Source organism: Urocitellus parryii, chromosome 4 (genome assembly GCF_045843805.1).
Source record: "Urocitellus parryii isolate mUroPar1 chromosome 4, mUroPar1.hap1, whole genome shotgun sequence".
NCBI classification, from domain to species: Eukaryota; Metazoa; Chordata; class Mammalia; order Rodentia; family Sciuridae; genus Urocitellus; species Urocitellus parryii.
In genome coordinates, this window is record NC_135534.1 from 131,401,002 (window position 1) to 131,418,261 (window position 17,260).

The following is a 17,260-nucleotide window of genomic DNA, read 5'->3' on the forward strand; positions in this document are numbered from 1 at the left end:
GGAAAGGTGATTCACAGAATATCCATTGAGATATCTTAATGAGGAGTTTAATTATAGTAATGCATTTGGATTTGTACTTAAAAAGAGAAAACAAAAGTAGCATGTTGCTGAGGCCTGGGTTTTGGTGTGAATTGATGTGTGCATACATTACTGTCCCTGGAACTGTCACGTATTGCTTAAGGACAACCACAGCTGCCAATAGGGTTGTGGATAAATTACATGACAAGCTTCTTGAAAGGCATTACATTTGACTTAATCACCAGTTTTCTTGGTAGTATAATGACTATGACTATTGATTATTAAAGTCCTTGCATTGGCCCTAAACTCTCCTAAACATCTGAATTTTGAAAAATTTCAAATTAACAGAAAAGGAGAGAGAAATACACAGTGAACACTCATCTTACACCCACTTCTATTGTGCCTGGAGTCTGTAAATTAGCATTTTATAATACCTGCATGTTGTATATCTCCTACATAGAGCCATTCCCTCCCCTCCTGGAGGGAAGAATCTGGAGAATTTGGAAGGGCTTGTCAGAGGATCAAGCCTGTCTTTAGCTACTAACATCAGTTTAAACTCCATGTGAAAGAGGGATTTTCATGTATATGTGAAGAGTTCTGCCTTAGCAGGTTTTCATAAGATTTTTCTACTAGACTTGCCCCCTTGTGTTTTGGACATGATTGTGTTAAGTTCTCCATGATGGTGTTAAGGTGCTTTCTTTATCAAGTGTCACCTGGAAGCATAGATTTGTACTTGAACAAAAAAAACTATACTCCCCTTACCAAGCTTTCCTGTCTACCTTCCTTTTGGCCCTTTAATGAAACTTGCATTATAATGCACCTTTAAGATCTGACCAATGTTTTGCTAGCAGCGATGGCTTTAGTGTGAATTGGGTAGTAAGCTGGAGAATGATTTTGCAAAAGGAGTCTTGATTTTTGAACTTTGTTTAGAAACTGTCCTGGTGGGGAATTTCACCTGTGGGTGGCATGGGGGTGTGAAGGGCCAGAAAACAAAACCTCTTTCAGGTCCCCAGCATGCTGAGCTGTCTCTCTAAGGCTGTGTCCTCCAGGTCCGCTCTTCGGGAGCCCAGCCTTTGTTCCTTCCTGTGCCCTCTTGATTCCTTGAGCAAACAGCTGGTCAGAGCCGCTTATAAGTACGGTGACCAGCCAGTGTATTGACACACTCAGACACAATAGAAAACTGCATCTGGAGGCAAGCCATTGGGATTTGCAGTAAATATATTACAGAACACAAGTGACTTGCCGATACTGCTTGTTTAGCAGTTCGCAAGGCCAATGGCAGTATGGATTTTTGAATTAGAAGGGAAGGGCTGTTCTTTCTCTGTGCAGGAACATCTAGTTGATGTCTAGGGAGAAAATTGATTTAGAGAACAAAATGCAGCCGCCTTTATTTGTGCCATTTGAAAGGCTTCTATGGATTAGAGAGTGAAAATAAAAAGGTCACTTTGAGTTTAGGGGAGGGGGTCTTAACATTGATCTGCATCTTGGTTTGGGATGGAGAAAATAAAGAATGGGACACCAGGATAGAAGCAGGGCATCCCGTCCCCATGCAGCCTGCAGCTACAGGTGCCTGCTCCATTCTCAGATGGTTGTCTTTTTCAGTTATTCGGTTGTCAAAAATCAGCTTATTTTATTTTTGTAGAATGAGCTTTTTCAGGGGGGTTGACAGGGGGACATTAGAGTAAGCCATAATCCCCCTCCATGGAACTCACAGGAATTGTTCTCCAGGAGCTGTCTGTCAACCTTCCCAACCTCCTTTTCTGTGGATATTAATTTTATTTCTCCTTTAAAAAGAAAACAGGCAAATAGAGCTAGGGGATGACAACAGTGCCTACCCCATGGGATACTTACGTGGATTTAGTTATCATATATAGGAGCAGTTAACATCGGATCCTGGCACAGGGACACATAGCCCTTATCTAAATCTCTTAGCAATCGCTTTAGAACTCTATCCTGTCTGTTGGACTTGCAGGCTGTGTGAATCAGCTTTTTGTCACTGTAACTAAAATACCTGAGTAGAACAACTTAGTGGAGGAAAGGTTTATTTTGACTCAGGGGTTCAGTCCATGGTTGGGCAACAGCATTTTTCTGGGCCCAAGGTGAGGCAGAATGTCATGGCAGAAGGGCATGGTGGAGGAAAGCTTTACTCATGGCAGCTGGAAAGCAGAGAGAGGGAGAGAGAGATGTGCGTGTGTGGAGGAGAGAGAGAGCTCACACAAGCACGCGCAAAGGGACTGCAAAGCAGATGCACCCTTCCAGCCATGGGCCACCTACCTACAGTTACCATCTAGTCAGTCCATTCAAACTGAAATGGACTGATTAGGTTACAGTTCCCATAACCTAATCATTTCACCTCTGAGTATTCCTGCATTGACAACAGGGGCTTTGAAGGGACACCTCAGATCCAAACTGTAACATAGGCCTTGCTTCATTTATACCCGTCTACTTCTTGTTTTTCCAAGCCTGGCTTCTTTCCTCTCTACTTCTGAAGCACTTTTCCTTTCCCTCTCTTATACTGTTTCCTTCTAAGTTCATAAGCATTTATCTTTAGGCTCAAAAGGAAAGATTAAAAAAAAAAAAACTTTAAAAAAGAATACAGTCTGCGTTGGCAGTCCCTATAGTCTAAGGAATATGAAGGAATTAAAATGCCTTATATAGGCCAAACAGCAAAATATTCTCTCCATTTTTGACAACATTAAGTAATTAATTATGCTACCAGGGAGGACAAAGTTGTGTTTTTTCACTTAAGGCACTGGATAAACAAGAAATAGGATTTGGTTGTTTTATTGAATTGAGTTTTGGCAGAATAAAGGGTGGGTTGTATTTGAGATGTTTTTCTTTTTAACGTAATATGGAAAACTGTTCTTTGAAGAATTTGTCATCCTGAAAACGGGATGGAGGGGAGATTGTGTGTGGAACTATAAGGTAAGTTGTTTTCATGGTTAGAGAAAGGAAGAGCCTCAAGCTTTGAGGGGTGTGTGTGTGTGTGTGTGTGGTTTTGTTTTTTGCTGTGAAATCTGTAAAGTGTGATACGAAAGTCTGAGTAAACTAATTGTGTTATTTCTACATCGACTGGCTCCATGGGCTTGAAATTTTTGTTTCTCATCATATTCACAGCTGATGCTTAGTGCTAATATTTTGGGGGAAATAAAACCAAAACAAACCCTTACAAAAAGGGAGAAAAGTGGAGCCATTGAAATTGGACATATGGGAAGTTGAGGCTTTTGACTCCTGTTGCCCCCTACATTGCAGTAGAAACTTGTGGTGTGTCTGTAGTATTTGGGATGAAGGAAGATACAAGCTCAGGCAAGTTGTGCCAGTACCTGCTCTCAGGAGCTTAAAAGCTCAGCCGCCTGCTGATGTGGTGTGCTGAGGAGCTCCCTGTTAATATTTCTGTTTAGCTTGAGAAGTGGCCCTGACATCCTGAGTGTCTGTGGGGGAAACACTGGGTTGTTGACAACCCCCTTGGCCTGCCAGTTGGCTGGGGTTCCAGCCTTTTCTATTTGTAAGCAGGCTGGCTCTTTTTACAGTGCCTGGGCCATGAGCGGCCTTGGAGCCTGTGTCTGCCCAGCTTCTGAGAAGACGGGAATTGGTCTACTGAAACGTATCCAACTTTTGTACTTTTTAGCTGACCAAAGGCCAAAATCATACCACTAACTCAAGATGGGAACTGCTGCTTTTTGATTCTTAACAAGAAACCTGTATTTCATAGTTAACTACTGTGGATGCTGTGGTGTGTTTTCATTCAATGAAGCATAAGACATCAAATTTTGACTCTGGATTTTTCTAAGGGTACAGAGATTTTGAATGGTTGTTAATTTTGTGTTCATTTTATTTTTTGCTGTTTTGGGAGTCGAACCCAGAGGTGCTCGACTACTGAGCTACACTCCAAGCCCTTTTTATTTTTTATTTTGAGACAGGATCTTGTTAAATGGCTCAGGGTGGCTTCCAATTTGGCGATCTGCCTCACTCAGCCTCCAGAGTCACTAGGATTACAGATATGCAGTACCATGCCTGGCTTGATGTGACTCAGTGTCAGAGTGCCTTCCTAAAATCTTGTGCAGCTATTGTTTTGGTTATTATTTTAGCACAGGTCAAATCTTTTTTCAAGTGTTTTTTTTTTTTAATTATTTTTTCTAATTAGTTTCTGAGATTACTCTTGCCAGTTTTCTCTCAAAATGCTGAAGTTGCTCCAAAGTTTTTATAGAATGAGTATCAATTGTTGCTTCTCGAATTAAAGCAATGTAAAAGGGAAGAAGGGCCTTCTGAGTAGACTTTGCACTCTGAGAATATTGGTATTGACACCATTCATAATTTGGAGTAGAGTTTGAAGACGAGATTCTACTGTTTGTCGCATACTGGTTAATATGGCTGTAAAGAGGAGATGAATGTGGCTACTTTTCCAAGTCTATTACTCAAGAGGACTGTAAATTTGATTGGCTGTTACAATTCTAGCAGAATCATTCGATTTGAGAGCAATAGAAAGATAAGATATCCAATTACCCAAATGATTTGCAGGGTTAGCCAACGTTGTCATGGAGACACGAGTTGGAACAAATTAAATTTTAAGCAATAAAATAATCTTAAAGCCCGTCTGGGAACAAGAAAATTTGGCAGTGGCACTTACCTGAATTGAATCTTAGCTTGACACGATGTTGTTTGACATTGATATACTGTGGGGGCCTAAGCTTATATATGGCACAACATTATCTTTAAAAAGTAACTCAGCCAAACCAGTGAAGGGGAATATTGGTATAAAATCAAGGAATATTAAAATTGATTCCATGGCTTAAATGATAATTGGGCTGTGGTCTCTCAAGAATGTTTTGTATTTAAGGACCAAAATGCCTTAATAATGTTGAAGCGCCTTTAATTGGACATTTGAAAAAAAAAAAAAAAGATTTATTTAGCAGCAACATGCAGTTTTTGGAACTGCTGTTCCCCTTTGTGTGTGTGTGTGAGCAGATGCAATAGAAATCGTGTGGATGTCTTTTGGTGGGGGGTGGAGGTGTAAGCATGCATATATTTGCATGTACAAGTAAGGAGATTTTGGCACATGTCCCTGCACTGCAGATGATTCTTCTTATTAGTTAAAATTTCTACTTTTCAGTACTTAGACAGGAAAATTTTGTTCCAAACTTTAGCTGATGACCTAAAACCTGAATAAGCGCTGGTCTGAGGCTAAGAAGGTTATTTCCCCTTTTTAATATATTGTTTAACTGGTTCCTGGCTTGTGCCTGGGATTTGAAAGCAGCTGAGTGGCCCAGAAGGAGGGAGGGCTTTTTATCCACATGTCTATTAGACAGATGGAGATGAAAATTGGTCTGAGGTCAAGCCATTTGCAGCGTTTTCCCAGCCTTCGATTTTCCTCTCATCCTCACCACAGATCATCTCAAATGATTCAGTAATGACCAAAAGTGCAACATTGACCTTTATTCCCTGGTGGATTACTGTGTTTCACAGTCCAAATGGCAGGAAGTCTATTCTGTTCTTCCAGAAGGAACGCAGCATTATTGAGCCAGCCCAGCCCTGTGGGAACCACACAAGTGCAGACCAGTGTAACATAATATGTGGGTTAAATTTGGTTTCTGGTGCTCTGGGAAACGAGAATTGACATGTCCTGGAACCCACATAATTAATGGGAGAATATCTAGGATGTTTTCTGAAAACACACACGGGCACATAAATTGATTTGTCCACTTGTAAAGTAACTTGTGTGGTAACTTCTGGTGGCCCCTGGTTTATAAATTGTTCACTCTTCTGTTACCCTCAATCGCTTCCCACTTTTTATTTAATGCTTCTCCAGTATATCTTGAGACAACGTTGTTAACACTGTATAATTTTAAAATTATAAATTGATGATGACTGGCATAAGGGACTTGGGCTGTTTCTTTGGCATACTTTTAATCGTGTATATTTTTGGTCAATCCGTGTAACCAAGAATAGAGTCTCTGACATACAACACACTTTTTTCTCCTGAAAGTAGGTTGATGGTTAATCTTGGAGGAATGGTACTTATTGTTCTTTTGCTTGGATTTCCCTGCAGATTGTATTATAATGCTGTGATGGAGGGTTTTAAAAAAAATTTTTGGTAAAGAATTTAATTTGTACTTGAAATGTTACTCCTGTTTGCCTCCACATGCATCACTGAGTCAGTCAATACCCAGTGAAGCTGTACTCTGTCACATGTGTCATCTAGTATTCTTTTTTTTTTAACCATCTTTTAAATATTTAAATTAAGCTTTTCCAGAGGTGTTTTCTTTGAAAATTTTAGCTCATATCCCAGATTTTCATTTTAATAATCCTCTGAACTGATTTATAAAAATGCATTGTGCTGGACATATTGAAGTGCACCTGCAATCCCAGCTCCTCAGGAGGCAGAAGTGGAGCAACTTAGCAAGATCTTGTCTCAAAAAGAGGTGGGGATGTAGTTCATAGTAGAGTGCCCCTGGGTTCAATCCACAGTATCAAAGATAAATAATTTTTTCCTGACTGTTGACTTAATTGTTCTCAAGTTCTTTTTCTGTCTCAGTGGTTTCCAAGCTTTACTTTTACTCCCACAGCTTTGAACTTGCTGGATACAGCACTGCACTGTTCTCAGGCCAACTTTGGTACCAGTTTTGAAAAAGAGGTCCATCTCGTAAAGATCCCTCTTCTGGCTACTCTGAGGGTCGGTTCTGGAGCCTTTTTGAAGGTTTATTGACATATGATGTTTATTGAAAGAGAATTATAGCAAAGCGAGATTGTGCATGCCTGTAATCCCAGTGACTGGAAAGGCTGAGGCAGGAGGATTGCAAGTTGGAGGCCAGCCTAGCAATTTAGTGATGCCCTAAGTAATTTGGTGATACCCTGTCAAAAAACAAAGTAAGGCTAGGGGTGTAGTTCAGTGATTAGGCACTCCTGGGTTTCAATCCCTAAGAGAGAGAGAGAGAGAGAGAGAGAGAGAGAGAGAGAGAAAGAATATGAATGAGAGAATTTCATCTTCAACTGGGAAATGAGGAGCCTTGTCTTCCTTTCCAGAGGACTACCTTTGGCCAACAACTGAGCCTTGGGGGAGTTGGAATACAGCTCAGGACTGGAGCTTCTCAACTGAAATTTCAGCACTGACACTGAATTTGGAGTATGGGGATGATCCTGCCCTGGGACCTTCCAATTTGTACACATATCAGACTTGCAGCTGTTTTGTTCCCACTTGGCATGGTACCATTGGCTTGGTTCTTCTCATGGAGTAGCTGCTTTCCCTAAGAAGTTGCTCAGGAAGAATGGTGGCAGCTGCCATTCATGAGTGTGGGTCATTCAACTGTAGCATGCTTATAAAGTAAGGGAACCACTGGCCTCTGGTCATCTTGTTCAGGAAGATTCTCTCTACCATCTGCATTGGCTAAAAATTTCAGTGCATCGGGAAAACAGTCACTTCAAACTGCTTCTCCAGTGATCTCCAAACAAGATGTGGGGTGGGGACCGTGAGAAACACTAGTGCTAGTGATAACACTATAGTTGGGTGCACAGGGTGTTTGCTTTGTCAGGATGGAAAGCATGGAAATTGAGACCATAGACTGCTGGCAGTCTGTACCAACCAAACACAGATTACACAGGCCTAAGTGGTAGCTACAGTTAACAAGGAATGTTTTAGAGTTTATTCAAAGAAAGCAACGTTATAAATTTTGTGAAAAGTTGTAAGCTGGTTTCCAGCCATGGTTTGATTTTTGCAAATTCTTCTGCAGTCTTTGTCTTTACATAGGCATATTTTAGTTTCATGGTTGCAATTTTAACCTTCATTCTGTGATGATGATGTAGTTGACTTTTCCGCCCACTAATCTTGCTGTTGTATGATATTATCTAATTTCTCATGAGCTGCCTAATTACTAGGATCTGTGAGGAGAGGTGAGGGTGTGGGCTTGGCTTTGGGGTGTGTTCAGGGAGAGGCGTTCTCTTTCCAGCTGAGAACAATAGGTGGTGACTTCATGGTGATGTTCCGTGATTCACCCTGTGGAGTTTGTCTTGAAAACTTTCTGTGGGGCCAACGAGTGCATTTTCCTTTAAGGCCACCAAAAGCTGTTCCGTTTTTTTTTCCCCATCCTGGGACAAGTCAATACTCTTTCCTGTGAACAGGCCCTTCCTGAACTCCATAACAAGGGTTTCTGAATAATGGAAATGTGCTGGTTAAGAACTGAAACAGCTGCGATGCTTTTGTCAAAGATGCATCTTTACCAAAATGACAAATTAAAGCCCAAATGCTCTGCTTGGCAACAGTTGGGTCAAAACATTTAAGTCATTAATTAGAAGGAACTGAAGGGGGAAAAATTTACACAAATATACAGCATTGCAGACTCAACTTCGTCTTGGAAAATGCAACTGAATTCTTTGGGGGAAAAAAAAATGAGGGCAGCCCTCAAGTGGGGCCTGGCAAGCTTGTCATTTGCAAATAAATCAAAAGACCATCATTGCTGGAAGGAGAACCAATGAATAGAGTTGCTTTGTCATTCTTTGATGGGCCCCACACTCAAGCCTGCTATTAAAAATGAATGCATTCAAGAGGCTCTGCATTAAGAACATAAACAATTAAGGGCACTTGAGTTGCTCTGCTGAGAGCCACAGCAAAGATAGGAGAGCTTTCTCCGGAGATGCAGGCCCCTGCAATCTGCCTTAGGAGCCAGAGAATGGGAGCAATTAGTGTTGCTATCTCTGCCTGTGCAGCCTTCAGCACAGTTTTTTTCTTCTTCCTCTCTTTAACCCCTCCTTGTTTTTCAGAGAAGCTGTGAGTGTGAAAGATGAGCAGTGAAGGATAGGTAAGAGTCAGGGCCTGGTTGGAAAGGGTTCAGATGGAGAATGATGTGGGAGCGAGCAGCCCAGCGAGGGGGAGACAGAACATAAAAGTCATTGTCTGCCAGTAATTGGTGACTTATGTTCTGATTAGTTGAGCCACTACAGGTTTCTGTCATCTGGTACTCTTTGTTTTGTTGTAATCATTGGTTTTAAGAAGGGCCGAGATTACATGGCCATGGGTGGAATAATTTAAATGATTATTGTTGGAGGTTTTCCTGCAGGAGGCAAACGTGTTCCTGTACCCTGGGTTTGTATTCTTGCCTTGGTCTCATTTTGTAAAAATGTGTAGAGATTTTGGCCCTTGTGATGTGACAAGGGTTTGGGGGAAAGGCTGGCCTGACCTCCCCACTAGTTTGTTTTGACCTTAGGCAAGTTATTTTAACCTTTTAGTCCATTCCCTCAGGGGACTTTAGGTCAGGAAAGATTAAAAAGATGTCAGGAGACCTGGCAGGTGCTAAGCAGCAGGTTGCCTCAGTTGTGTGTGGTGAATGGATGGCAGTGATTGTCCAATGAGGCCCTCAGCCCAGCAGCTGCAGGATCACCTGGGAATGTGCTGGGAAAAGGCAGGTTTGCAGGCCCAGACCACGTCAGTCAGCAGCCCCAGGGTTAAGGACAGTCATCTCTGTTTTAACAAGCCCCTTCAGGTGATTCTGGATGTGCACACATCTTTAGAAACCAACAACAACCTCATTTACCATTATAACCTGAGCTTACAGATAATACCCACGGAGGGACTGGGGATGTAGCTCAGTGGTAGAGTGCTTGCCTAGCATGGATGAGGGCCTGGGTTCAATCTCTAGCACTTCAGACAACACACAAAACAAAAAGAAGAGTCTACTATGGGCTGGTAGCTCAGTGGTAGAGTGTGTGCTTAGGGCCCTGGGTTCTGTTTCCCTCACCACAACCATCATGCTCTTCCAACACAAAAACAACACACACAACAACAATCCATGCTACACACTCTTTAAATTTACATTTTCCCAAAATGTGATTAGTGATTTTTATTGATGGAATTATATTTTAAGCAGAGATCTACTGTGCTGTATTAGAATTTAAGATAAACTGTCTTTTACCTTTGAGTATATTTGTCAAGCAAGGTGCTACAGGAATAAATCACCATTTAGTAGATATCCTGAAAGTTGTCTCTTGGCAAAGGGACCTTGCCTCCTGTGGAGGGGAAGGAACACTGGATGATGATCAGCAGTATTTTTTTCATATCATTTTTGGTAAACATTATTATTTTTTTTAAGTTGTTTTGTTTTTCCCCATACTGGGCACTTAACCCACGGGTGCTCTACTACTGAGCTACATCCCCAGCCCTATTTTTTATTTTGAGACAAGATCTTGCTAAGTTTCTGAGTTTGGACTCCAACTTGTGACCTTCCTGCCTCAGCCTTCCCGAGTTGCTGGGGTTATAGGCGTGTACCATCACACCCAGCCAGCACACAGTTTGTGTACATAATGTCCTATATTCACTTGGTGTATTCAATGTCATTTTCAGAAACCAGAGATGTTTTTGTGGATTTTGCTCCTTTTGGGGCAAGATTGATGTTAGGGTTGATACATAATCCTCTCTGCCTGTGAGGAAGAATATGAAATGAAGTTTGGCTGTACTTAAGGTTTGCAATTTTATGCCCGAAGTTTATTATAAAATACCTGTTTTGCCAGGGCATCTAGCGTACAGTATGACCCTATTATTGACAGATGGTGGGCCACTTCTTGTGGCACTATTGTTGGCTGAGGATGTATGGCCTTAGTCTTGTGTTGCTGCAGTGCTGTTGGGGCTGTATGACCACCCCACTATATTGCTTTGCAAATACAGCTGAATTTATCAACTGTTCCTGGTCTTGAGTATGCCCCATCTTCCCACTGTGCTTCTTGGAGAAAGTACTAGGCAGGATATATGGCTTCTAATCTTGCTTTATGATCTTGAACAAATAATTTTTAACTTAAGTGTTGGTTTCTCCATATGTGATTTGAGGATTGTATGAGGCCAGATACCCAAATAGTAAGAGGTTTTGCTATTATTATTGCATCTGGGTGGTGAGCCTAAATGCTCTTATCTCCCCTTTTAATTTTAAAATAAACTTAAACAGGGGCTGAGGCTGTAGCTCATGGTAGAGCGCTTGCCTAGAATGTGTGAGGCACGGGTTCGATCCTCAACACCACATAAAAATAAATAAAATAAAGGTATTGTTCATCTTCAACTACAAATATATTTGTAGTTTTAAAAAACAAAATTAAACAATAAATTAAGAGCAGTGTTCATAAAATCATTGGAGGTGGAAAAAAGTCATCAAAACCCCTACTACACTAGCATAATCTCTTTTTACTTTGGATATCTGCTTACAGTGCCTGGCCACTTGCATATGATTAAAAACACAGAGGTGTGGTGACATCATGTTTTTGTTCTTCCCTTCCCGCTCAGTCTAGTAAATGTGTTGGCCATTTTGGCATCATTATCGAAAGTATGACTTTAATGGTTACTTGCCATGCCTGTGGGTTGGTGCTGTGTATTTAACTGTTCCCCTAGTATTAGACAGCTGATTTATCAGGAGGGCAAATGTTAAGTTTTTCAAACAGTCTGCAGATGGTTGTGATGTGTGGAACTGCTTTTCCATCTTTACCTGGCCGTTTTTGTAATGCTTTTTGAAACTAGTGCTGCAGTGAACAGCTTCATGCACGGAATGCTTTCCATTTGAACTATTTCCTTAGGATAAATTCTTAGCTGTGGGAAGCACTACCAAAGGGTTTGAATAATTTCATGCTCTTGAAACACATTGCCCAGTTGCTTTCCAAGATGATGGTACCATAATGTGTGATTGTTCCAGTGTCTCCCTCTCCCCCAGGAGTCATCATCATTGGATTTTTTTTTCCCCCAACCATCTTAACTGGTTCCAAATGACCCACCTTACTTATATCAGAATTTACATTTTTTTTTGATGGCTGGTGATGTTGAACATTTTTTCTGTGTTTAAAGCTGTCATTTCACAGACTCAGAAACTTCTGGTCAGAAGGGATTTAGAGGTTATTATCCACTTATTTCCTTTTGTGTGCTTTGTTTTCCTATTCTTGCCCATTTATCTATTGCCAGATGCTTCTTACCAACACTCCACTGTTTTTCTCTTGGCTTCCCACGTGATTCAGGGAAACCAAGAGATCAGTTCGCCAGCCTTCAGGATGAGCACCATTTTTTATGATCCATCAATTTGGAATTTAATCCTGGTGGAGTTTCTCCTCCTGAACTGACTTTGGGCAGGGTGCCATGGGATTGCTTTGAGACCCATTGGCAATTACTGCAGTCCTCACCCTGTTTTGAGCTTCTAACAACACTCATTAGCGGTACTCTGTGTGTAGTAGGGAGCACAAGCGTGTGGGGCAGGAGGAGTGGGCTCTTTAGTTTTGTAATTAGACAAGGCGTGAAGAGTAAGAAGGGATGGCAAGCCAAGCTTTTAGGGATCAGAATCCTAAAACTCTTAAGTTCAGATGCCCAGAACATATCTTCAGCTTAAAAGCTTTGCAAAATATACCAGGTTTTGATTTGTTGTTAGTCTTTGCAGTATTTGGTCATATTTTAGGTCAGTTAACATATACAAGAATGTGAATCTTTGTGTGTGGCAGGGTGGGTGAGCTAAGGATTGAACTTAGGGCTTTGCACATGCTAAGCACACTCTGTACTATTGAGGTACACCCTCAGCTCCAGTTGCATGAATCTTATACCTACTAACATTTCTTTCTGTAAACAGATACTTAACTCTAGCACTGTTCAGTAATAATTCATCTGGTTTTACCTTGGTCCATGTACCCATGGTCAGTTTTGGTGAGCAAGGTCTGAGGAAGAAATAGAGTATTTAGTGGGGGTCTTGTTAGCTTCCCATATTGTGTTGAGAAGACTGGTTGCAGGAAGCTCTGAGGAGGCTGAGGGAGCTTTATGTAAGGTGGTGGTGGCAGCGTGTAGCTTTAGTTTATCAAATGAGAGTAAGTGCAATGGAGGATCTTGAAGAGTGTAGAGAAGAGTGTGTTTATTGGTGGCACAGGCAAGATTTGAGGGAGGCCTTGAAGGATTGGGAAACTCTCTGAGATTTGTATAGCTCTTTGGAATAGTAGACCTGTAACTTATATATTAGCTCACTTGATTTTTTTTTTTTTAAGAGAGAGTGAGAGAGGAGAGAGAGAGATAATTTTTAATATTTATTTTTTAGTTCTCGGCGGACACAACATCTTTGTTGGTATGTGGTGCTGAGGATCGAACCCGGGCCGCACGCATGCCAGGCGAGCGCGCTACCGCTTGAGCCACATCCCCAGCCCCAGCTCACTTGATTTTGATGAACCTCTGGGGTTAGAGATGTTCTTATTGCTATCATAGAAGACCTGGGACGCCTAGCTCTCGTTTGCTGGGACAGACTTCAATTTTTGGATCATGAGGGCTAACTCTGTCATATGCAAATTAGTGAGAGGAATTGGCATGGGCAAAGAGCATAAAAGATTGTCCTAGATAGGTGATTTGAACCCCTGCTTTCTGCTGCCCACTGATCAGGCAGAGGATGTCTTTGAAGTGAAGCTTGATGATGGGGCCTTTACCCAGCTCCTTACATTTCTAAGTGGGAGGATTCCTTGCACATTTGGTTTGGGGATAACTCATAAGTGCTGAATTTTTTGTTGTTGTCATCTTATGTAGTATCAGAAATGCAAGTTTAGGAAAAGTTTATTTATAAACATTGTGATCTAGCAGGTACCAAATACATTCAGCTTTGAGCAGGAAAATAATTTCTGGGTGGAAAATACTATTTGCCCACAGTTGTTGTTGCTGCTGCTGCTGCTGCTTCTTCTTCTTCTGCTGCTGCTGCTGCTGCTGCTTCTTCTTCTTCTTCTTCTTCTTCTTCTATACTAGGAATTAAAATTCAGGGGTGCTTTATCACTGAGCTATATTCCCCGCCCTTTTAATTGTTTTTATTTTGGGATAGTTTCTCACTAAATGGCTGAGGCTGGCCTCAAACTAGAATTACAGGCATGTGCCAGCATGCTCCATCAGTCTGTAGTTTTTTTTCCTGTGAATTTCTAATCTTTGGAAGAAGTGAAAGGCAATGTGTGGAAAGGTCATAGAGAACTCTCTTAGTGTTGGTTTAAGCAGCATCCAATATCCAGTGTATCCTATCTGCAGACTCTGTGACCTGCAGTAGGGTGAGAAACATTGCTGCTTGCTAGTTGGTGCTAAATTAACAATCTTATCAGAGTGATCTTGGGTTGAAGTGAAGGTAATACCAAGAATTTCTGTCAGGTTTTGTGCTGCTGCCATCCAGACTGTTGGACAGAATGGGGAAGTGTATGAGAATTCCCCCTAGGGAGGGAAGATGGTGCTTTTGGAACTCTCAGAGCACTGTCAAGTGCTTGCTGCATCCTCACAGGACCAGGAGGTAGACTGTTCCCTGTGCAGGGTAAACCAGCTTGAAGTGGAAGCAAGACTTGAATTTAGGTCATCTGGCTCAAAAAATCAATTTCACTGGTCAGTATAGTTTTAACATTAGGGTTTACAGAGAGAGACTATGGCTTGGATAAGATCCTCCCCTGTGGCTTTTATTTTCATGTCTTTTCCATAATATATATTTAGAACTTTCAGGACATATGGTACAGATTTTGATGATTCTACATCAGTTTGAGCTTTGATCTGTAACTTTCTTCTTCCCATTTCAGTCTTACTTAGTCCAAACCAGTTTATATCATCTTTGCTTTAATCAACTTCTTTTGTTATTTATTTATTTATTGGTACTGAAGATTGAATCTAAGGATGCTTTACGTTAAGATACATTCCCAGCTTTTTATTTTTATTTTTGAGACAGGATTTCACTAAGTTGCTTGAATATACCAGTTCTCCTGCCCCAGCCTCCCTAGTAGCTGGGGTGGTGCCTGACCTTGTTTATTTTTTGATCACTTTAATCTTGCTAAAGATTTACAGTATGCATTCATCCCACTCAGAATGGGTCTTAACTGTCCTATGATGATGTTCAAGTCTACCTTCAAGCTGTTCTGTTACATAACACATAGTTACTATTTAATTAGAAATGAAGGAATTTTTTTCTTCCTAAATCAAAATAAAATCCAGAAGATCAGGTAATTGAGTATAAAAAGCATAGCTGTAGCAGCACTAGAAGGCAAATAAGGATGGCTTGTCTAATTTTGGTATGTTCCAATCCTTACCCAAAGGCTAGAAGCATAGGAAGAAATTTCTTCGGTTTGGCCATATAACAACTTATTAGGCAAGGTTGAAAGACAAGTCGAAAGCTGGACAAGCTGTGATGAGGGGTTGATATTTGTTTTATGTAAAGAACTACAAAAAGATAAATGATGATTAAACACCAGCAAAAAATGAGAAAGGAACGATACAATGGGCCAATAAATATATGAAAAGATGTTTAACTTCAGAAAAAATCCAAGTAATTCAAATAAAAATGAGGTCATTTTTTAATCTGTTAGATGGATAAAGATTAAAAAAACAAAAAAGGTCAAGAAAACCCAATATTGACACTGGGAGAGCAAGCACCTTTGTAGACGGGCAGTAATGTGCATTGGTGCAGCTTCCTGAGGGGCAGTTTGGCAGCATGCATTATGATTTTAAAGTATGTACACACTTTGACTCAGATTTTCACTTTCAGAAACTCCTTTTAGAGATCTTGTGGAAAGTTATTTGACATTGAGTCTTGTAATTGTGGAAAATAAATGAAGATAAATACCCATTGGTGTCAGGAATGCTTAAATCTTGGTATGCTTATATGGTAGAATATGTTCATGATGTAGTCATTCATACCTGTGTGTATTGACTGGGAGGGGGTCTGTGACCCATTTTTTGAGTGGACAACAAATTATAGAAAGCCAGTGGGTATAGTGGGACCCCTTGGTCTTAAAAGTATATTCTCACTAGGGGCTTCTGCATGTAAAGTGAGAGCCTGAAAAGATGGTGTCCCAGGATCACCAAAATGTTACTTATGGATATTTCTGAATGATGGACTTAGGGTTATTTTAACTTTCTTTTCTTTGTCTGTTCATATACATCTGTGTGCATGTGGTGTGTGTTCAAAGGGAGTATATATCTTAAGAAACAAAACATCACCAAACCTGGTGCCTCATGCATACTGGGCAAGTGTTCTACCACTGAGCTACACTCCTTAGCCCAAGCATATATCTTTTTTTTTTTAAAGGCACTTTGGGTTGAACCCTGGAATATTGTACCTCTGAGCTACATCCCCTGTCCTAAACTATATTGAGTCTTGCTATTTTACTGAGACTGCCCTCTAATTTACATTCTCTTGCTTTAGCCTTCTCAGTAGCTGAGATTACAGACATGTGTCACCATTTCCAATGCATCTGTTAATTTTAAAATTGGAAAATGTTAAGTGGATTTTTGAGAAGGGGAAAGTACAGAATGTATGCTGTTGGAATCTGTGGTAGGTGGGTGTGGAGACTTAACCTAGGAGTCCACAAAGAGCATCCCTACTCCTGTATATGCACATGTGTGTGTGTGTGTGTGTGTGTGTATGTGTTTGTTTGTGTGTGTTTTGCATAACCTTGTTCTAAAGGAAAGGGAAGCCTGCCTGTGCTTTCGAGGAGAGCCATGACCTTGAGTTAACTTGAGTGGGTGGCTGTGGTCAAATGAACTGGGTGTGGCTGACCCAGTTCTGTTTTTGCACCTGGTACAGCTGCACTACTTTTGCATATATCTGTTTGCCCCACTGGCTAAAGCAAGGTCATAGGTTTGCTTTCTATACCAGCCATTTTCCCTTAAAGTACTTTTCTTCCATGGCAGGATCTATAACCTTTTCTCATTGGTGATCTTGTGAGAACTAGGTTATTTGGGCTACATCCATCCCATAAAACCAAAGACTTTGCTGCTCAGTTAACTGGATTCATTTTAGAAGACAAAAAGGGTCTCTTTTTTATATACTTGATTTTAAAATTCTCGGGTTTCTACCTTATCTTACTTAATTCTATTCTCTGTTTCTCAAGGGCATGGCCTGTTTGCTTTGTAATTTTCTTCTCTTGATCCTCTTCATTGTTCTAATTCAGTAATAGAGGCAGCATTTAGTAAGCACAGACAGAAAATGTTGCAACAAATAAGGTCAATGGTAGGTCTCTTTACAGATGCTTTTTTTTGGCAAAGCAGAACTGGTTCTTCAGAGTTAGAGGAAAGTAGAGCCCCTTTGCATTGCTGTAGGGTACTGGAGGTGGTGCAACCAGATCCTTTCCCAGGTTGGAAGCCTCCATTCCCTCCCTCACTGGTTTGTCCCTGCAGCAGAGGGACTGCTGTGGGTGTGTAGCTGAGTAGGTACTTTTCCTGGCAGACACTCAGCACACATGCTCTTATGTTCTCTTGAACCATTGGCCTTTTCCTTTTGGCAACACTTCTCCTGTATTCCTTGACAAT

General features: G+C 41.0%; 1 protein-coding gene across 4 annotated transcripts in view; it reads left to right on the forward strand.

The window, feature by feature from the left end:
* Positions 1 to 17,260, forward strand: part of LOC113200928 (TLE family member 1, transcriptional corepressor) — a 92,079-nt gene that overhangs the window by 12,944 nt on the left and 61,875 nt on the right. The gene's annotated exons all lie outside the window — the stretch shown is intronic.